Below are 21,115 nucleotides of genomic sequence, written 5' to 3'. Positions count from 1 at the left end.
AGGGAAGCAAGTGACAGAAGCGTTCCAGAGCAGAACCTGGCAAGTAGGAGGGTACAGAATGAAAATAGAAGACAGATGGGTTCGGAAACATGAAGGGCATCTTGAGAAGATAGAAGTGGAATTCCATGATAGAACAGAAGGCCGATGGACATGGCATCTACGAAGCCGTGAACCAAGAAGCAAGAAATGGTTCAGGAAAGATAAGAGCTAACAGATCACAAAATTATGAATAAAAGATGAATTATGTAATAGTTAGTCAGATCTACATCTTTTATCAAAGAGCCGAAATAGTTTAAGACAATATAGAGTCCCTATGCACCCTGGCCCATGCCCCATTTTGGAGACCTTCTTTTGCCAGATTGATCCAGAGCAGGCCCATGCACCCCTTCCTCTTGAGCAGCAAGCCTCTGGAGAGGCCTGGTCTTTGAAAGCTTTTATATCTCAGTGAATGTTAAGTGAATTAACAAAGAAAGCTTTCATTAAAAAGAACTACTAAAAAATAACTGATCTCCCTTCTTCCTCCTTCGGTGTGTAACACTCAAATTTTGCTTTTGAAAATCCCTTCCAGGCAGCCACGATGCCCCCGTTTCATCTACTCACCTGCAGAACCACTGTCCGAATATTCTCCTTACCCTCTTTTGCAATTAACTGCTAATCACACAAGTAGGTGATATGATGGACAGCTGATTTTTGTGTGTTTTTGAGATCTATAAAAATGGTATTGTGTGCTGTGGTGTAGCTCAGTGGTAGAGGACTTGCCTGGCATGTAACAGGCCCTGGGTTCAATCTGGGTTCAATCCCCAGCTCCACAGAGGGGAAAAAAAAAGTCTAGTCTGGCGCTTTCTGCAAATAGCTTTTTCCCACACTTTATTTATCTTCTTCTCTTTGCAGTGGGCTGTTTCCAGTTTTTCTTTTTTAAGCTGGAAACTGCTGTTTAAAAAGGTTTTTTTTTTAATGCATGTCTTCTTGTATATTTGTGCAAGAATTTCTCTTGAGTCTATACACGGGCGTGAGACTGCTGGGTCAGATTTACAAAATAATACCAGAGTGTCTTCCAAAGTGGGCAACTGACATTCCCGTCCACAATACATGAATCTAGTTGATTCACACCCTCTCTCTCTGCTTGTCGATCTTGGCCAGTGTAGAGGGTAGAAGACGGAATCTAGTTCAGACTTAATTTGGGTTTACTGACTCACTTCAGAGGAGGGGTGTCTTTTTATGATTATTGGTCATACATGCTGTACTAGGTGGAATAGAGTCCTACCTGTCCCCATATTCAGGTCCTGAATGTGATGATCTGGAACGTCATACTGTGGGCTTGTGAGGAAATAGGGTCTTTGTAGATGTAATTAGCTAAATTATCGTGAAGATTATGACTAGATTAGAGTGGGTCCCAGATCCAGTGGCTGGTGTCCACAGTGGGGGCCATGTGAAGAGACAAGCAGAAGTTGGAGTCCATGAGTCAAGGATTCCAGAACTTGCCATTAGCTACCAGGAAAAGGTAAGGAAGGGTCCTCCTGCAGGGACATCAAGTGGACATGGCTCTGGGGGGCCTTGACTTGGTTCCATTGGTCAATTTTTTCTTAGTTGTCGATGGATCTTTATTTATTTTTATGTGGTGACGTCACACATGCCAAGTCAGGGGCTCCCAAGTCCAGCAAAAATATTAAAAAAAAACGTTTATTTTTAATAAACTTCTTTAGCAGTTTACAGTCAGGAGACTCTAGAGAGTGTCTTAACTTTCAGTGTATATATTCATTTTGAATTCCACAGCTTCTTCTGTTCTTATTTTGAAGTTCAGACAGGGCAGTTGGTGGGTCTCCTAGTCTCTCCAGTGCTTGGGACCACTTGGAGAAGTGGCTTGAGTCCTCTACCACTGAGCCACCACCCCAGCTCTTAAGGATGCCTGGGGCAAGCCCACGATGCCTTCACTGCAGAGCTTTGTGCAAGCCCGGGTGGGTTTCAGGCAATTCCTCACGCTCCCCACTTTACACAAAGGGGATAAAGCAAAAGCGGCCTGTGTCCTGCCCATGTCCCTTTGGGTTCCGTTACATTCCCTGTGGCATGACCCGTTTCCTGGGAGTGCCTCTCAACAAATCACTTTCACATAGATCCTGTCCCCTGGGAACTAACCTATTTTAAGCCTTTGACATTCCACACACATTTTAGAATCTCTTTTCAGCTGACATGAAAATCCTACTGAGGCACAGACTAAGAACCATTGGATCGTACATTCAAATGGAAGACCTGTAAGATATACAAATTATATCTGAAAAAAGCTTTTTTTAAAAAAAATGTTTTTTTTTAGTTGTAGATGAACACAATAACTTTATTTAGTTATTTTTATGTGGTGCTGAGGATCAAACCCAGTGCCTCACATGTGCTAGGCAAGCACTCTACCACTGAGCCCCAACCCCAGCCCCAAATAAAGCTGTTTTTAAAACAGAAAATATTTTGTTTGGAGTTGTAACACACACACACACACACACACACACATACACACACATGATTTGGGGGGAGAATTATGCTCTTATGAGATTAAATGTTTTTAAATATATATTTTTTCCATTTATAGGTCCTATTAAATAGCTTTCAACAGTTTTTACAACTTTTTATCTAATGGTTTTGTACACATTTTATTAAATTTATTTCTATGCACCCTATAATTTTGTTGCTATTGTAGACAGTGGAAGTTTTGCTTTGTTTTAATTATGCTTCCTGTTTGTTGCTAGAGCACCAAAATGCAATTGACGTTTATGCTTGGTCCTATTTCTTTTATGCCTCCTACTTTGGGGCTGAATTCTGAATATTGTATATGAGAAACGTATGTCAGATTCCTTTATTAATCTGATAAAGGCCACGAGTCCCTCTTAGAAATGCATAAAACAAAATACATGGGATTACAAAGGAGCCAATCATATTAAAATGCATCTCTCTCCATAGATTCTTTGGAGACCTGGGACCTCAGGTTTCAAATGCTACAGAAGTGTGGGTGATATTTCACCAGAGGGGTTTGCTGCAGCCTTTGGTTAAAAGAAGGGGTTCTGTCACCTTAACCCAATCATGAGCTGAGCTGACTGAGGCTGAGCTGCGGCTGGGGGCACTGAGACTGTCCATAGTGGGAGCCAGTGCATGCCCTCAGGTCCCACCGAGGCGCTCATTTTAGTGCTAGAGATCACTGTGAAGCAACAGCGAATCCCAGCCACTTCTTGTTTTGGAGGAACATTACATTTGGCAGAAGCAAATAAAATTTCACCGATAATAGCTTCAGACAGATGGTGGATATCAAGACATTTGATCACAGGCTTCTGACATTTAACAACTTGGGGGCTGCAGTTTTGTTGGCTTTCAGAGATAGGCAGAGCCAATAAGCCAAATAAATTGTTCTTTAGCTTTTTGCAGAAAGTCTGTAAACAGCATTTTATAAGTTCTGTCCATCATCTTTTTATGGGGAACATTAACAATCCCTCTCGCTTAATATTTTTATGAAGGGAATACATTTCTAAGTATATTTATCAACTGCCAAATTTAACATAAATGAAAGATCAGAGGGCAATTGCCTTTCTTGTTTTTTCCCATCATCAAAAAAAAAATGTTTAAGAGATTTAAAAATGTACAGTTTTGACCTTTTAGTTAATTTACATTATGTTTTGGCAATAGATGGAGTTATGTAATATTGCTACCTCCTGAGGGTATTTAGGGTGGGGGGAGCCTCACTATTTAAATATAGAGGTCTTGAATGTTTGGTTAAGAAGGAAATTTTTTCCTCTTTCAATATTTATTTTGCAAACTTTACTAAAACCAGAGCTTTATATTATTGTCGAAAAAGAAAACAACAATAAATTGACTACTATACTTTCCATATCACATTATTTGAATTATTTGAGTCCAGCTGGAAGAAAAATAGTCCTTTACAGTATATGGCTCAAAGTAGTCATCCTAATTCTTTACACTATCTACTCAAATTGGCTCAGACATTTATTGAGCATCTCCTACATGCCGTACACTGTGCTAAGCACAAACAGTGTGGTCCTGGCTCAGATTCTAAATTCCATACCATGCTTGTGAGTTCTTTATCCTAACCATGCCAAGTCAGGGGCTCCCAAGTCCAGCAAAAATATTAAAAAAAAACGTTTATTTTTAATAAACTTCTTTAGCAGTTTACAGTCAGGAGACTCTAGAGAGTGTCTTAACTTTCAGTGTATATATTCATTTTGAATTCCACAGCTTCTTCTGTTCTTATTTTGAAGTTCAGACAGGGCAGTTGGTGGGTCTCCTAGTCTCTCCAGTGCTTGGGACCACTTGGAGAAGTGGCTTGAGTTTTAAGTTCCGTCTTTGCAAACGTGGTGGAGAGAAGCTCAGAAGATGGAAGACTGTGCCTCTCGTCTACCTGCGAGTCTCTCTTCCCCAAACCCCTCAAGCCCAGAATTTCTGGCCTAGAGATAAGAAAATAAAGAAACTCTGGGGCAGATTTGATGCAGAGCACATGGTGATTTGGGCAGAGTGGGAAGAGAGCTCTTCAGGGAGACTAGGACTGCCGCCCTCAGGTCAGGGGTTTGGGGGCTGATGAAGGAAGAGGCAGGACCACCAGGTGGCAGTATTGCACCGCAAGTATCAGGGCCCCAGCTGGTGCAGGTGCAGGAGGGGCAGCTTCCCTCCACGGCGAACCCCAGAGACAGTTGGGGTGGGATGAGTACCCAGAAAGGGAAGAAGGCAGGCAATTCCCAGAGAGGGCTTGTGTGCCTGGGTGATGCCGTTCAGCTACAAGGTGGGGTGTCTCTGGGCCAGAAAATGTTAAAGGGACACAACAGTTGGGATTTGTGATGGCTAATTTTGTGTATCAGCTTGATAGGTCATAGGGAGCCCATAGATTTGGTTACACATTATTTTGTTATGTCTGAGGATGTTTCTGGATGAAATAAACATTTGAATCAGTAGGCCGGGTCAAGCAATTGCCTTCTCCAATGTGAGTGGGCCTCATCCAGTCTGCTGGAGGCCTGTTGGAACAAAAAAGACTGAGGGAGACTTTGCTGTCCCTGCCTGGCTGTCTTTGGCTGAGACACTCATCTTCTCCTCCACAGGGCTCAGACTGGGGCCGAAACTTACTCCATTGCTCCTGCCGGGTCTCCAGCTTGTCCACTGTGGATCTCGGGACTTCTCAGCCCCATAACTGTCTGAGCGTCTGTCTGTCTCTCTTTCTCTGTGTCTCTCTTCTCTCTCTCCCCCTCTGTGTATACACACACACACACACACACACACACACACACACACACACACTGCATTATGTGTATATTAGAATGTGTGTAATACACTCTATTGATTCTTTATCTGGAGAGGTTAATTGCAGGGTCTCTGAGAGAAGCAGGATTTGCCTTATCTATGAGGAGCAGATGTTGGACAGTTTCATGGGTTTATAAAGTAGGCAGGCTCTCAACGGATAAAACCATGTTGCTTTGGACTATATTTCTTACATGTGTAAGAATTGGAGTCTAATGGCCGTGGGCTTTGAGCTAACCATCCCAGGCTGCTCTGTAGGTGTAGTCAACATGGGAGCCCCAGAGACAACTGTACGGGGAAAAGAGGAGGGTCTCTAATTAGAAAGGTCTCCACAGCTATGGTGCTTTCCTAATTCTGGGGCTCTCTCTCTTGTGGGGTGGAGGGTGTCTTATGTTCCGAGTGAACTCTGTCTTCCTCACCTTCTATCCCACACCATCCTGGAGGACAAAGCAAGGACTCAGGTAACAATAGCCATAGAGACAAAGACAGCTGAATCCTCTGGGCTCCGACCAGTTCCTTGCCCTGCCCTGGCAGAGTCCCAGGCCGGTCCATGTGCCCTCCTTGGCTGGGAGCTGCCTCTGGGTTCCCCCTGCATCCACAGGTGAGTTTGCTTAGTAATGTCATCTTTTTCAGCTCATTGAAAGATGCTTATTATAAAATACCTGGGAAGTGGAAAAATAGACAATTAAATGACCCACACCAGCAAAACTACTGACATTTTGATGTACTTCCTCTTAGTCTTTTTTTAAACAATTGTTGGTGCATATTAATCAAAGAGAATGGCAAGTTTCATTATGGCACATTAATCCATGCATCTAACATGGTTTGATCCATGTCACTCCCTAACACCTCCTCCTACACACCGCTTCCCTCCCCAGGGGCCCTCCCTTCTTCAATCATGACATTTCTTTTTTCTTTTTTTCTTTTTCCCTTCTTTTCCCACTAGCTTCCCCATGTGAGGGAAAATGCACAGTATGTGGTCTTTCTGAATCTTGTTTATTTCACTTAACATAATGCCCTCCAGTTTCATACATTTTCCTGCAAATGACAAAGTTTCATTTTCTTTTTTGACTGAGTAAAACTCCTTCAGGTATCTGTGCCACGTTTTCTTTACCCATTCATCTTTCTACAGACGCCTAGGCTGGATCCACGGCCTGCCTCTTGTGAGTTGTGCTGTGATAGTCCTACTTCGTAAGTGCTGATACTGCGTGCTGGCTTCGACTCTTGGGGTGGATACCAAGGAGTGGTACAGCTGGATCTCATGGTAGTTCTATCTTTGGTTTGCTCAGGAACCTCCATACCATTTCCATTGTGGCTGTATTAATGCACACTCCCATCCACAGTGTGTAAGCGTTCCCTGCCACCACCCACATCTCTGCCTGCATTTATTGTTATTTCATTGCTATTCTGACTGGAGTGAGATGGCATCTCAGTGTGGCTTTGATTCGAATTTCCTTTTTTTGTTTTGAAAAAAAAATTTTTTTTAGTTGTCAATGGACCTTTATTTTGTATATTTATATGTGGTGCTGAGAATCGAACCCAGAGTCTCACACATGCTAGGCAAGTCTCTACCATTGAGCCACACAACTCCAGCCCCTGGTTTTCATTTTCTTTCTTTTCTTTTTTTTTTAACATTTCAGGATTTTATTTCCCAAGTGGAACCTTTATGATATATCCTAAACAAAGTGTAGCAAATATTGAACAATCATAAATCACAGTTGGCCTGTGTGTATTCTGATTCTCAGATTTCAAACTTGGTTTAACTATAGTAGGAAAAGGGGTTTTTGGATTTGGAAAGACATTATTACTTTGTGAATAGGTAAATCAGTGACAAAAATATAACAGAATACATAACAATTAGTGACAAGAGTGAAACTAGACATATATAACCAAAAAAGATGATATGGTTAAGGCAAGGAAATCCTGTAGGTTGTACTTTCTCTCGGAGGTTAATATTATACTTGTTAAAAGCTACAAGAAATCCTGCAGTAAAGAAGTCTGTTTGAAAGTGGTTACTCCAGCCTTTTCAAATCCTACTAGACCATGCTTCTTTTATTTGACCACTTTTCAAGGGAATGACATATTCAATGACACTCGGTGGGGGAAACTACACCTAGAAATCGTCCCTTCTCTGGTATTGCACGTGATATTCAGCTATTTTCCTGGGCTTATATATGGCTTGCCATTCTTTCTGGGTTCAGTTCTGCAGTCTTTTTAAACTGTGCAAATCCAGTGATCTACTTATTCTGAACCACTTTAACCTTTGCCATCAACGGATGTGTTTTCTCGTTCTCACCTCACAATGCTTTGTTCTATTTTGTTTTTCACTTTTCTGCTCTCAAATTGTCAGTTAAGTAACATCAATGTCCTTCTCAACTTCTCTATTATCTTTTCTCATAGGCATCCATTACCTCAGAAAGTTGTCATTTATTGAACATGTATAAAATTCTTTCCAGGTGCAGAAACTATCACAAGGTTCTGTTCCACATAACAGGAAGTGGAGAGTTGGACAATAAACAACACATATATTGCCTGCCAGGGCTAATGATAGATAATTGAGTGAAAAATTCAGCATGGTAAGGAGGCTAGGTCAGGAAGGGGGTTGATGGTTATTCTTACATAAAATAGAGAAAGCTGTATTAAGAAGGTGATATTTAGCCAGGCATGGTAGCAAATGCCTGTAATCCAGAGGCTCAGGAGGCTGAGGCAACAGGATCGCATTCTTTCTTTTTCTTTTTTTTTTTTTTTAATATTTTTTCTAGTTGTAGATGGACCCAATATCTTTATTTATTTATTTTTATGTGGTTCTGAGGATAGAACCCAGTGCCTCACATGTGTGAGGCAGGCGCTCTACCACTGAGCTGCTGCTCCAGCCCCCTGATTTGCATTTTCTTGATGGCTGATTTTGAATATCTTTCACCTAAGTGTTCACCATTTTTACTTTTTTTTTTTTTTGAGAAATGTCATTCAGTTCATTTACCCATTTATTAAATGGGATATTTTGCTGTTGCGTTTTTTTTTTTTTAGTTCTTTGTTTTGGATGTTAAACCTCTGTCAAAAGAGTAGCTGGCAAAGATTGGCTCCCATTCACACTGTTAAATATCTTTGTGGTGCGGAAGCTTTCACATTTGATGCCATCCCATTTATTAATTCTTGCTGTTATCTCCTGAGCTAGAGGAGTCCTATTCGGAAGTCACTGCACACACCTGTACATTGAAGTCTTCCCCTGAGGTCCTCTTCTAGCAGCGGCAAAGTTTCTGTCTACTGCCTGATCTTTGATCCATTTTTAGTTGACTTTTGTACAGGATAAGAGGGAGTCATCTGACTCCACTCTTCTACACGTGGGTCTCCAGTTTCCCCAGTACCATTTGTTAAAGAGACCGTCTCTTCTCCAACATATCCTTTTGGAACCTTTGTCAAAAACAAGATGACTCTAGTATGGTGGGTTTGTCTCTGTGTCTTTTATCCTATTTCATTGGTCTGTGTATCTGTTTTTATGCCAGAACCATGATGTTTTTTGTTCCTATGGCTTTGTTGTCTAATTTGAAATCAAGTACTATGATGCTTTCAGTGTTGCTGCTTTTACTCAGGATGGTTTTGGATATTTTGAGACTTTTGTTCTTTTCCGTATGAATTTTAGAATTGCTTTTTCTAGTTCTGTGAAGGATATCATTGGTGTTTTGATGGGGATTGCATTGAATTTATAGATTGCCTATGGCCATTTTAACAATTATTAATTCTGCCTATCTATGAACATAGGAGGTCTTTCCATCTTCTAGTATACTCTCCAATTTTTTGAAGAGTTCTATAATTTTTCTTGTAGAAAATTGATTAGATGTTTTACATATTTTTTAAACTATTGTGAATAACTTTTTTTTAAAAAAAGATGTCATTTTCCTAATTTCTTTCTCAGCAGATTTATTATTAATATATAAAAAGCTATTGATTTCTGTATCCTGCTGCTTTGCTGAATCTGTTTATCAGCTCTAGAAATCTTCTGATGGAACCTTTAGGAATTATAAGTATAGGATCATATCATTTGCAAACAGGGATATTTGTTTTATTTCTTTCCCGTTTGTATCTCTTTGTTTCTTTCTCTTGTTTAACAGCTCCAGCTAAATTTTCAGGCACTACATTGAATAGGAGTCATGAGGGTGGACATCCTGCTTTTTGCTGGTTTTAGAGAAAATGCTTTCAGTTATTCCCCACTCAGTATGACCTTGACTGTGGGTTTGCCATATATAGTCTTTATTATGTCTAATTCCATTCCAAGTTTCTTCAGATTTGATATCATGGAGGGGTACTGAATTTGTCAAAGGCTTTTTCTGCATCTATTGAGACGATCGTGTGGTTTTTGCACTTTGCACTGGTTCTATCTGTGTGCTGGATTACATTTATTGATTTGCATATGTTGAACCATTCTTGCATTCCTGGAATAAAACCAACTCGATCATGGTGTGTGATCTCTACGATGTGTTCTTGAATTAGGTTGCTAATAGTTCACTAAGGATTTTTGCATCTATGTCCATCAAGGATATTAGTCTATAATTTTCTTTCCTTGAAGTGTTCTTATCCAGTTTGGGTATCGGGGTGATACTCTCTTTGTAGAATGAATTTGGAAACATTCCCTCCCTCTCTGTTTCATGTAACAATTTGAGGAGAATTGGCCTTAGTTCTCCTTTAAAGATCTGGTAGAATTCAGCTGTAAATCCATCTGGTCCTGGACTTTTCTTCTTGGGGAGGCTTTTTATTACTGCTTCATTTCATTGCTTGTTATTGGTCTATTTAAGTTTTCTATGTCCTTTTGGCTCACTTGAAGGTCATATGTATCTTGAAATTCACCCATTTCTTCTAGATTTTCTAATATATTGGAATGCAAGTTTTAAAACTAGCCCCTAAAGATTCTCTAGATTTTAGCTGCATCTTTATAATATCCCCATTTCCATCTCTGATTTTATTAATTTGGATCTTCTCTCCTTTGGTTAGTTTGCTAAGTGTAATCAATCTCATTTATTTTTTCAAAGAATCAACCCTTTGTTTCACTAATCCTTTCATTGTTCTTTTAATTTCTATTTAATTCACTCAGACCTTTATTATTTCTTTCCTTCTACTAGGTTTGGAATTGTTTTGTTTTTCTAAGACCTTGAGATGTATCATTAGGTTGTTTATTTGAGATGGCTATCTCTCTCTCTCTCTGTTCTGTAGACTGCCATAGCTACACACATAGTTCTTTTGGAATCGAATTTGTAGCCAGGCACCGTGGTATACACCTGTAAACTCAGCAGCTCAGGTAGCTAAGCAGGAAGATCGCAAATTCAAGGACAGCCTCAGCAACTCAGCAAGGCCCTAAGCGAGTTAGTAAGACTCTTTCTCAAAATAAAAATAAATAAATAAAAATAAAAATTTAAAGGGGTTAGCATGTAGCCTACTGGTAAACTGCCCCTGAGTTCAATCCTCTGTATCAAAATACTTAATTTAAAAAAATGTTTCCAGTACCTGCATTTCCATCTTATTCTCAAGGTCAGGAAAATTTTCTGCTTTTATTTCATTGAATGCATTTTGATTGCCATTAGTCTGTATCTTTTCTCCTTCTCCAAGACCTAAGAGTTTTAAATTCGTCTTTTTTTTTTTTTCTTTTTTTGGTACTGGAGGTTGATCTCATGGGCACATAACCACTGAGCCACATCTCCATCCCTTTTTTGTATTTTATTTAGAGTCGGGGTCTCATTCATTTGCTTAAAGACTCACTAAGTTGCTGAGGCTGGCTTTGAACTTGAGATCTTCCTGCTTCGGCCTCGCAAACCACTGAGATTACAGGCGTGTGCCGTCGTCACACCTGGAAAATGTTGTCTTTTTAATATTGTTCAAGAGTTCTTATGTAGGGCCTCTCTCTGCTATAGAGAGATGGCCATTATTTGTCAGCTCTAACAAATAATCTCTCCTGTTTTTCTCTGCCTGGTCTCCGTCTTGCAGTCTTTCATTTCTTGCTTACTCATCTCTCCTTCCTCACTTTCCCTTCAGCAGTTGTTTAGGTAACTTTCTTTAGAAATTTATGGGCAAAGCAGTATTCAACAGGGCCTCTGCTGAACCTGACCGCTGGAGTTAGACTGAAAAACCAGCCTCTACCTCAGGCAAAGCCTGTCCAAGGAAGGGACATCACCTTTGTCCTTGGAAAGACCCACAGAGCACTCCTAGGCACATTCCCATCCTGCTAAGGTGTTTATCTACAAATAACAGGAGAGATCTGCTGTGCCAGGTGTCCCTGACTCAGTCAGGCTAGGTGGGGACCCATAGCAGCCCCCTAGCAGCCACCAATCAGCATGAGACAGGGAAATACCTGGGATGCCAGATGACCCTCCCAGTAGTTTATGGTGGTTGATAACATGTTGAGAAATCATGTAGTTCAGCATGAACACCCCTCTTGGCTTAAACCAATCAGTTCAAACAAATCCCCCTCTTGTAGTAACCAATCACCCCTATCCAACTTGTTCCCGCCAGTGACTGTGCTAATCATGTTTTAGAGTTGTTATTTGATTTTCCTGCAGTGTGTGATGATTTGCTAAGAGATGTATGATGTATGTGGGGGTCCCTGCCTTCTCCAAAGAATGTATAAAACTGCTGCAAACCCTGGGGTGGGGCCTGTCAGCGTCACCAGTTGCTGTGTGTGTGCGCGCGGAGGACCGAGCTAGCTCGCAATAAACACCTCTTTGCTGCTTACATCGATCTTGGTCTCTGGTGGTCTTTTGGGAGTCCCGAATTCGAGCATAACACTCCCTAAGTTCATTCCTTAGATATTCTTTTAACTCATTGATCATTTTAACAATCAACCTTTTGAATTCCTTGACCAGAATTTCCTCCATTTTGATTTCTGAGTTCAGTTACTGGAGAATTATGAACTTGTGGAGGCATCTTATTACCTTGTTTTCTGATGTTTCCTGTTTTTCTGTGTTGAGATTTGCATGTCTGCTGGAATGGGCATCTCTTCCACTGTTGTGTGAGGATCTTTTTATCAAACAGTTTTTTTCTTTACTATATTCCTTTGGTCAGGGGTATATCTCAGCATCGAAGGACCACTCAATGTTTTCATAATGCTATGATCAATCTATAGCATCAGTTTGAGAGGAAATAATAATCACCGGTAACTGCAGCCACTTGAGAGCAACCCATATACTAATAAAACATAAATCTCTTAATCTTTATAAAGGTATATTTATAAGAAAATAGTCACTTAACAATGGAGATTTTTTTAAGAAATGCGTATTTAGATGATTGTATCATTGTGTAAATATCATAGGGTAAACTTACCCAAACTAAGATAGGTATAATGTCACTCAGGATATAATCTTTGGGACCACTGTTGAATATGTTATTGATAGATATGCAGTTGTCCATCACATTATTGTATTTAACGTTGTCACTGCCTTGTGTTTGGTTTTTTTACTTATATTAACCATATGCTTTCCTCCGTTAGTAAATGTTTTGGAAGCATAATTCCTTTTTTGTTTGTTTGGTTTTTTGGTACCAAGGATTGAACTCTGGGGCACTACTGGGTCACATCCCCAGCCCTTTTTAGAGTTAGGGTCTCACTGAGTTGCTTAGTGCCTCACCATTGCTGAGGCTGACTTTGAACTTGTGATCCTCCTGTCTCAGCTGGGATTACAGGTGTGTGCCTCCGTGCCGGCTGGAAGTATAATTCTTAATGTCAGCGTTAGATTGTGCTCTATGATGGTTTAACAGGGACTAAGAGGGGCTGCCTTTGCTAAAAGCCGTGATTCTTTACTTAGGCCTGACGGGGAACAGGAGCATGATAAAGCTTAGCATCTCTGCCTTTGCTTTCTGTCTGTCTCCTTCATTACCTTAAACTTTGTGACCTGCACATAGGCAGGCTAATCATTCATGAAGGTTCATCTAAAAAATGATAACAAGGTTTAGTAGCCCCCAATTTGCCTAACCTGTCTTTTCCCTTTGAAGACTGAGAGAAGATCTGCGAGGAAATGTGCAGCATCCCGTTTTAGACCCTTGGAGAGGTGTCTAAGCCTCGGGTCACTGTCCTACACCTCCCAGGAACACGGGGCCTTGCAGCACATCACACCGCAAGGAAACGCCCCCCAAACAGGAGCCATCGCCTCATGGGAACTAAACTGCCCCCTTCCAGTGTCACAGTCCTGACAGATAAACATCCTGTGCCCTAAAAAGCAGAGAAGCACTCTCCAGATCAGCCTTGCAGAACCAGAAGTGAGATAACCACCGCCAGAGCACAGTTTGACCAAGACCACTCACTCATGCCCATCTCCTGCCCCTGTCCAGTTTTCCTCTATTCAAACCCAAAGTTCATGCTGACCCCTGAAGGCAGGGCTAAGGATGTGGGTCCCTTTTCTGTTTGGTTTTCGCAGCACGTGGCTGGACATGGTTTGTGGGAACCCTCAGTCAGGGCTCTGGCCCAGGACTCCAGGAACAGATGCGGCATCATGCACACCAACTACTGGATATGCAGACTTGCACCCAACTTGCCCATTGATGACCGTGTTGCATTGATGGTTGGGGTGCTGACTGCTCCCAGGTATTGCTCCAGACACGGTTGGGAAGGCCCCTCTCCCCCCACAGTGTTCAGACTTCTAGCCTTGAAGTGCATGCAGGTGCCTTCCACCTTATTTCTGCATTTCTGATCTTATGCCGTTTCATTATGCCCATTCTCCCAAGAGGGGACAGACTCCTCATAATGTTGAAGCATCCAAAGACCCACCTGGTTGGGAAAGAGAGAGACGAACTGGGCTGACTGGAAGTCTGCAGGGGTGACAGTGGAGGTATCAACTCAGCAGAATGTGAACTAAAAATGTGGTGTGCTCACACTGGATTCACATCAATGCCCAGGTGGGCCCCTTCACACCTATTAGGGTGGCTGTTATTTAAAAAAAAAAAAAAAGAGAGAGGAAGGAAAGAAGAAGGAAGGAAGGAAGGAAGGAAGGAAGGAAGGAAGGAAGGAAGGAAGGAAGGAAGGAAGGAGAGCTGGGCATGGTGGTGGCGCACGTCTGAAATCCTTTGGGAGGCTAAAGCAAGATGTGAAGAAACGGGAACTCTGGTGGGAACGTGAAATGCTGCAGGCCCCGTGGAAAACAGTGCTGTGAGGAAGTCTTTCCTTTTGAGGAAAAAGTCAACTATTATCCAGCAATTCTCCTACGCATTTACCCAAAGGAATTGAAAGCAGCGACATGAGTAGATATTTAGATATCAAGGTTGATAGAAGCATTATTCACAGTAGCCAAAGGGGGAAGCCAACCCAATGCCTATGTCAGAGGAATAGATAAGCAAAATGAGGCCTCCACATACATTGGAAAATGCCAAGTGTGTTTTACACACACCGAGGGATCTTTTTGAAAGGATGGAGACTCTGACCAACACTACAACCTGGACGGGCCTTAAGGATATGCTAAGTGAAATACGCCAGTCGCAGCAGGACAGGCGCTGTGTGATCCCGCCCCCAGGCATTACCTGGGGAGACAATTTCATAGGGAGGGAAAGTCGAATGTTGGTTGCCAGGGTCCTGGAGGGGAACAAGGAATGCGGACTTCATGTCTAATTGGCACAGAGCTTTAGTCTTTCAGGATGAACAAGTGAGTTAGACATGGGGGGTGGTGACGGTCCCACAGCAGCGTCAATGTTCTTTTTTTAATATTTATTTTTTAATTGTAGTTGGACACAATACCTTTATTCCATTCATTTATTTTATGTGGTTCTGAGGATCGAACCCAGCACCCTGCACGTGCTAGGTGAGCTTTCTACCACTGAGCCACAACCCCAGCCCCTTGTCAATGTCCTTAATGCCACTGAATTGTGTACTTAGAAATGATTAATACAGTAAATTTCCTGTTATTGTATTTGCTAAATAAATACACACAACTCCCCACAATGGGGGGCCTGCAGCAAGGCTGGGACCAGAACTGGAAGCTGATGGGAGAGTGAAAGACAGGAAGGAGGAGGAAGAGAAAGCGTCAAGGTTGCCCGGAAGGTGGGGGCAGCAATCACGTCCATCGTGTGAGTATTGAATCCTCCACATCTGGAAGCGCCTGCCTCTAGCAGGGCACAGGGTGTGTTGCACGAATGAGAAGGTGGCACAGAGGAGCACGAGCCCCGGGTCAGGGTGAGCCGTGGTGCTGGTCATCAAGTCGCGCTCTGTACTCTGCGGGATGCTGCAGCTGGATCTGAGCTGGTCTGCCCCGGGCCGGCTCTCTGGTTCTGCTAACTCGGGGCTCAGGAGAGAAAACTTCTTCTTGCTTTCTCTGGACTTCACATCTACGGTGAACCTGTGACCCTGTGTTAGTCAGCCTTGCATCGCTGTGACCAAAGTGCCTGACAAGAACAACTTAGGGGCTGGGGACGTGGCTCCAGCGGTAACGTGCTGGCCTGGCATGCGTGGGGCGCTGGGTTCGATCCTCAGCACCACATACAAATAAAATAAAGATGTTATGTCCACCGAAAACTAAAAATAAATATTAAAGAGTCTCTCTCTCTCAAAAAAAAAAAAAAAAAAAAAGAACAACTCTGAGGGGGAAGGGTTGTTTTGTTAGTTCTTTGTTTTTGACTCACGGTCACACCTGGCTCTGTGGCTCTGGGCCTGAGTGAGGTAGGACACCGTGGCGGGAGGGCGTGATGAAGAAAAAGATCTCAGCTCAGGGCAGCCAGGAAACAGGGAGAAAGGGGCGGGGGAGGGAGGAGCTGAGAAGAAGACCCCTTCAGGGCACACTCCCAGGGGCCTGTGTCCTCTGACTAGGTCCCACCTCCCTGCAGCCCACTCAGATCCCATCATCGCCTAAAGCTGCACCTCGGAACCTTCCTGCCCTGGGAACTCTTCACAGGGACACTCCCTGCAGCATCTGTCACCGTTGTCCCTCAGTCTCCCTCTATGCAGCCATCCTGGAGGCAGGACGCGGCCGACAATCCACCAGGGCGACAGTCCTACTGTTATTACCTTAATCTCCTCTTCTTCCGTGGCACGTGCCACGGTTCATAAATGAAATACTTCGGGATGGAGGCTCACTTCTTTGTAGAGGCACATGGGCAGAAAAGTGTGTGTCCTGCTGCCCTGCGCTGCGAGTCCAGTGGTTTTTCTACACGTGACCCTTTCGTGTGCCTCCTTTCCCCATCTGGGGTATCTGGTGACTCCTGGGAGCCAACGCCATCTCCCTTAGTAGCCTGCCCTCCGGTTCCAGTGCTGTGACTGACTTATGATGCATACTCAGTATTTTCCTTATCTTCTAGGTCTGTGTATAAACTGTCCTTACTCTGGCACACATTTTAAGCTCATTGAGGGCAGAGACCAACTTTGGGTGTTTTGGTCTTCCTCTTGCCCTTTCAATGTACTAAATGACTTTATGCATAAATGTATTCCTGGGGCTCAGACCCTAGAAAGCAGATTCGGAATCCCAGCAGGTGAAAAATGAAAGACACAGTTGGGATAGTAGATATGCTTTATTTGAAGGCAGCAGCAACCCCCTGAGTTTTTCCAAAAGGTCGTTTTTTTTTTTTTTTTATGTGCAGGCCTAAGAAGACAGTGCCAAGACTTACATAAGTGAGCACATGCTCACAAGCAGATAGTTATGACCTTGAGCACAGATACTGAATCAGAGTGTTTATGACCTTGACTACGTACTAAAACATAGCTGGTGGCCATTCTCAGCAAGGGAACCATACTGTGGCACCTTGGGCCTGCCCCACAATAAATGACATTGCTCAGTTTCAGCCAGTGTCCAAGTGCAATTTGTCATCATTTACCCCTCTCCTAGTTTTGTTGTTTTTTGTAGTTATTGCTGCTGAAGAATTCTGAAATAAATCCTAGATATTGTGTCTCCCATAAATACTTCCAGATGTATCTCTGAAAGTTGCACTGAGTTGAAAAGGGCTGTTTGGGCTGGGGATGTAGCTCAGTTGTTAGAGTGCTTGCCTCGAATGCACAAAGCCCTGGGTTCAATCACCAGCGTCACACACACACACACACATATACACACACACACACACACACACACACACACAAAAAGAAAATAAAAAGAAAAGAAGGCTGTTGTTCCTTCTCTGAGAAGGTCATGCCCCTCAATCAGGTGAGCATCTTTGCAGAGCAAGATATTTCACATGGACGTAGAAGAGAAAGGGACTGAGAGCCAATGCAAATTTTGGGTGGCATGGTGGCTCCTACAGCTGGGTGGCTGGGGCAGCTAAGCTCAGTGCTCAGGAACCTCAGCCTCCAGATCATTTGATGAGGGTGAGCAGCTCCTTTATTTGCTGGGACATGTCACACACATACTTTTCTTGCCATTTCTGACCCATTTCATCAGCCCCAAGCTCAGTGCTGCCCTTGGTGCATTCCTGGTTAACTGGTTAAATGACAACGGTGGGTTGGTCAAGTGGGAGGTCTAGTCCTGAGCCTTATCTCCAGGTTGGAGCTCATCGAGTTATTTACTGGTTCTGTTCACCAAACACGGGCTGGCAAGCACCACTGTGAGGAACAAAGGAAATTCCACTTGCAGATTGAACCGACCAGCAACCCAGAAGCACACCCATCCTCTCTTAGATTGAAAACCAGGGAGAGATGATGATGAATTTATACAAAATGATAAAAACTGCCAGCATAAGTCTGGCATGGAGGGAGCGCACTGTGGCTCTGTGAAGCCACCCACAGCTTGGCCTGATGCCAAAGAGTGCCAGCCACAGATGCTGGCAAGGAGACGCACAGTTCCCCAGCTCCCCACAGGGTGATCTTTTCACAACCTTTAGAAAATCTGTGTCACAGATAGGAACTCCAGGGTGATCTCTTTCCTGGTGCAGTTTCCTTTTCTCCTGGAGTTTGCCTGAGTCTCCTGGTAAGCTGCACTCAGTCCTGACTGGCCCTGTTGCAACGTGAGCATGTGCAGGTGCTCTTTGTCGGATCATTCGATATTGATCTCAATGGGCCACCCAAGCCGCTTGTTGCCAAATGACTGATGATTGCAACTTTCTTTACTCGCTATCTAGACAAGCTCTAACCAGGTGCAAGCCCTCTGGGCTGCCGAACATGGACCAGGGAAAAAGCCACAGGTGCCCAAGAGATACCTACGAGGCAGAGGCTGCAATGGAGGACCCAGGGAGGAGACAGCCTCCAGGAATCAGGAGCAAGACAGAGGAGCGCCGACTGGAAGAGAGTTCAGAAGTCCTGGGGCAGCTGGGGAGGAGTGGAAGGGGGGAGCGAGAGGAATCACTCTGGGCCATGGGTCCCTTGCTTTGTGACCCTACATTTATCTGACAAGGGACGCAGGCGCTGGCAGCCCCTGCCTGAGCCTCCATCCTCGATCTTCACTTCACAGAAGCACCCCGATCTCCTTTGCCTCAGTTTCTTTATCTCCATGTTGTGTGTGATTCTGATAGTGTTTATTTCACTCGTGGTTGCGAGGACTGAGCTAGTGCACTGCAAGGGAAGACTTAGAACAGCTGTGGTATACAGCAGGCGCCACATCAGCATCAGATGTGCTATGAGTGCAGAAGCGGCTGGGGAGGTCCCCTGGCACTCTGCTCCACGGGCGTCTCGCTGGCCCAGCGCTGAGGCGGGAGGGTGTGCTGGAGGCCCCAGGGTTGAGCTCACCCTCTCCCTCCCCCCACCTGCAGGCCCCTCAGCTTCCCGAGACTGTGGCCCCCCAACAGCATGCCCCAGCTGAAGTGCGGGGCCAGCGCCAGGCTATTTCCCGAGGGTGGAGCCCCTGGCTCCCTGATTGGCCACTCTCTGGGCACACGGGCCACGGCGGCCCCTTGAGCAGCGGTGTTCAACCCCACACAGCAGCCTGCACACCTGATGCGCCCTCAGAAGCTTCCATCGAGCAGGGACCTCAGGTGGGCTGGATCAAAACTGCACGGAGGGGCTGGGGATGTGGCTCAAGCGGTAGCGTGCTCGCCTGGCATGCATGCAGCCTGGGTTCCATCCTCAGCACCACATACCATCAAAGATGTTGTGTCCGCCGAAAACTAAAAATGAATATTAAAAATTCTCTCTCTCTCTCTCTCTCTCTCTCTCTCTCTCTCTCTCTCTCTCCCTCTCTCCCTCTCTCCCTCTCTCTCATTGTCTCTTAAAAAAAAAAAAAAAAAACTGCACGGAGGACAGGGAATGCAGGGACCTCAGCCAGACCCTCCACCGCACTCTCCACCCCAGGCCCAGCCGGCCCCAGGTCCTGCAGCCACTTGTTTATCCATGTGTTCGGGAGCTGTTCCCGTGTAACTCAGTTCTCTTCCATTCCTTCCTTCCCTCCCTCCCTTCCTCCCTCCCTCCCTCCTTCCTTCCTTCTTTCCTCCCTCCCTCCTTCCTTCCCTCCCTCCCTTCCTTCCTTCCTGCCGCCTTTCCTCCCTCCTTTAACAGGGCTGTGTTTGCTGCTCTGCTATTCTTGGTGGTGGGAGTAATTGCAAACCTCAAGTATGCAAAACCCAGTTGGAAATGTTCAAAAAAGGCGGCCAAATAGGCATTTCCCTTCCAAATAACTAGCTGGATTCCACTGTTGGATCTTAAAAACTTTTATCTTTGCTAAATATTTAACTTTGATTTTCATGCTCTCTCACTGTGTAAGTATTTTGAAATAGGTTAAAAGAACAAAGAAATGAACATCGTCCAGAAACATTGATCCTACATTGCACTTAGTGATAAGACTCCTGGGCTGCAGATGAGGGAACTTACCTTTGCCTCTGGTCCTGCCAGGATGGAGCTGTGTGACTTAGAAAGCCATTTGCCCTCTCTGGTCTTATTGTTTCATCTTTCAAATTAAATGGCTCGGGAACCCAGGTGGGAAATTATTATTTTATTGTTGTTTGAATGCTCAGTCTCTCTCCCTGTCCTCCCGGTAGTGAGACCCTCTGCTTCCCTCGGGGACCCTTCCTCTTCCATGCTCACTTATTTCAGGCAGGGCTGTTTCAGGAGCTTGAGGTTTGGGATTGCCTTTTTGGAAGCAGGTGCGGGAAAAGAGGCTCCTTATTACACGGAGGGATTACTAGAAAAATGTTGATATTTTAAAGTAAAGGTGACTAGCAGAGCAAGCTAGCTATTGCTGCATAACAAATTATTATAGACTTAGTGGCTTAAAACCACACTCCTGTGTTCTCAGGATCTCTGAGGGCCTGGGGAGGGATATGGCTCGGCTGGGTTCTGAGCATGGCCACCTTCAGCACTGCACTAGGCTGCCGTCAGGTGGGGACGGAGCTACAGTGCCATCGGAGGCCGACTGGGGAGAGCCTGCCCTCCACAGGTCCCTCAGTTTGGGAAGGATTTATTCACCTCTAGCTACAGGGTGGGGGCTTCCGTTTCTGCCTGGAAGCCGCTCTCAGCAACCAGTTGGCCCTCAGCTCCTTGCACATGGCCTCTCCACCACGGCGATCATGCTGGCATGGTCACCTGTATGGTGACAGGAGGTCCCTGAGCCCTGTGAGTCATCTGTGGAGGGACTCTGTCAGCGGGAGTGTGGGGGACAGCCGGCACCTCCCCCATCTCCCCGCAGGGCCTTCCTCCCCTAGCCTGGCAGCCTGGGGAGCTGACCTTTCGTATCCAGGGCTCGTGGGTGATGGGAACAGCATGGATTTTCTGCTGGACAAACCTGGACTTGGGTCCTGGCTAGTGTTTGCCCAGCAGCCGTGACCCTGTGGCCCCTGTGACCCCGTGGTGCCTGTGACCCCGTGGCCCCTGTGTTCTCAGGGTCAGTGCAGGGAGATGGTCAGCCGTCACCCTGCAGAGAGGGTCCACATGCTGGTTTTAAAGAGTTCTTTATTCTCCTGGGAACTGGAGTCAGTCCTCCAGTCAGATATGCAAGAGGTCCATGTTCTTTACTTTTATGGTCTTGGA

General features: G+C 44.5%; 1 long non-coding RNA gene across 2 annotated transcripts; it reads left to right on the top strand.

Moving 5' to 3' along the window:
- The first annotated feature begins 18,003 nt into the window (after positions 1 to 18,003).
- On the top strand, positions 18,004 to 20,064 carry LOC144365837 (uncharacterized). 2 transcript variants are annotated; one of them, XR_013424570.1, is made up of 2 exons: positions 18,004 to 18,128; positions 18,280 to 20,064. It is a non-coding gene; the product is annotated as an uncharacterized LOC144365837 (long non-coding RNA). The 2 variants fall into 2 exon arrangements; XR_013424569.1 differs by having other exon boundaries at positions 18,041 to 18,179.
- Positions 20,065 to 21,115: the final 1,051 nt, after the last annotated feature.

The sequence above is a fragment of the Ictidomys tridecemlineatus genome, chromosome 8 (genome assembly GCF_052094955.1).
Source record: "Ictidomys tridecemlineatus isolate mIctTri1 chromosome 8, mIctTri1.hap1, whole genome shotgun sequence".
Classification (NCBI taxonomy): Eukaryota; Metazoa; Chordata; class Mammalia; order Rodentia; family Sciuridae; genus Ictidomys; species Ictidomys tridecemlineatus.
This window is presented reverse-complemented; position numbering and strand designations above follow the sequence as displayed.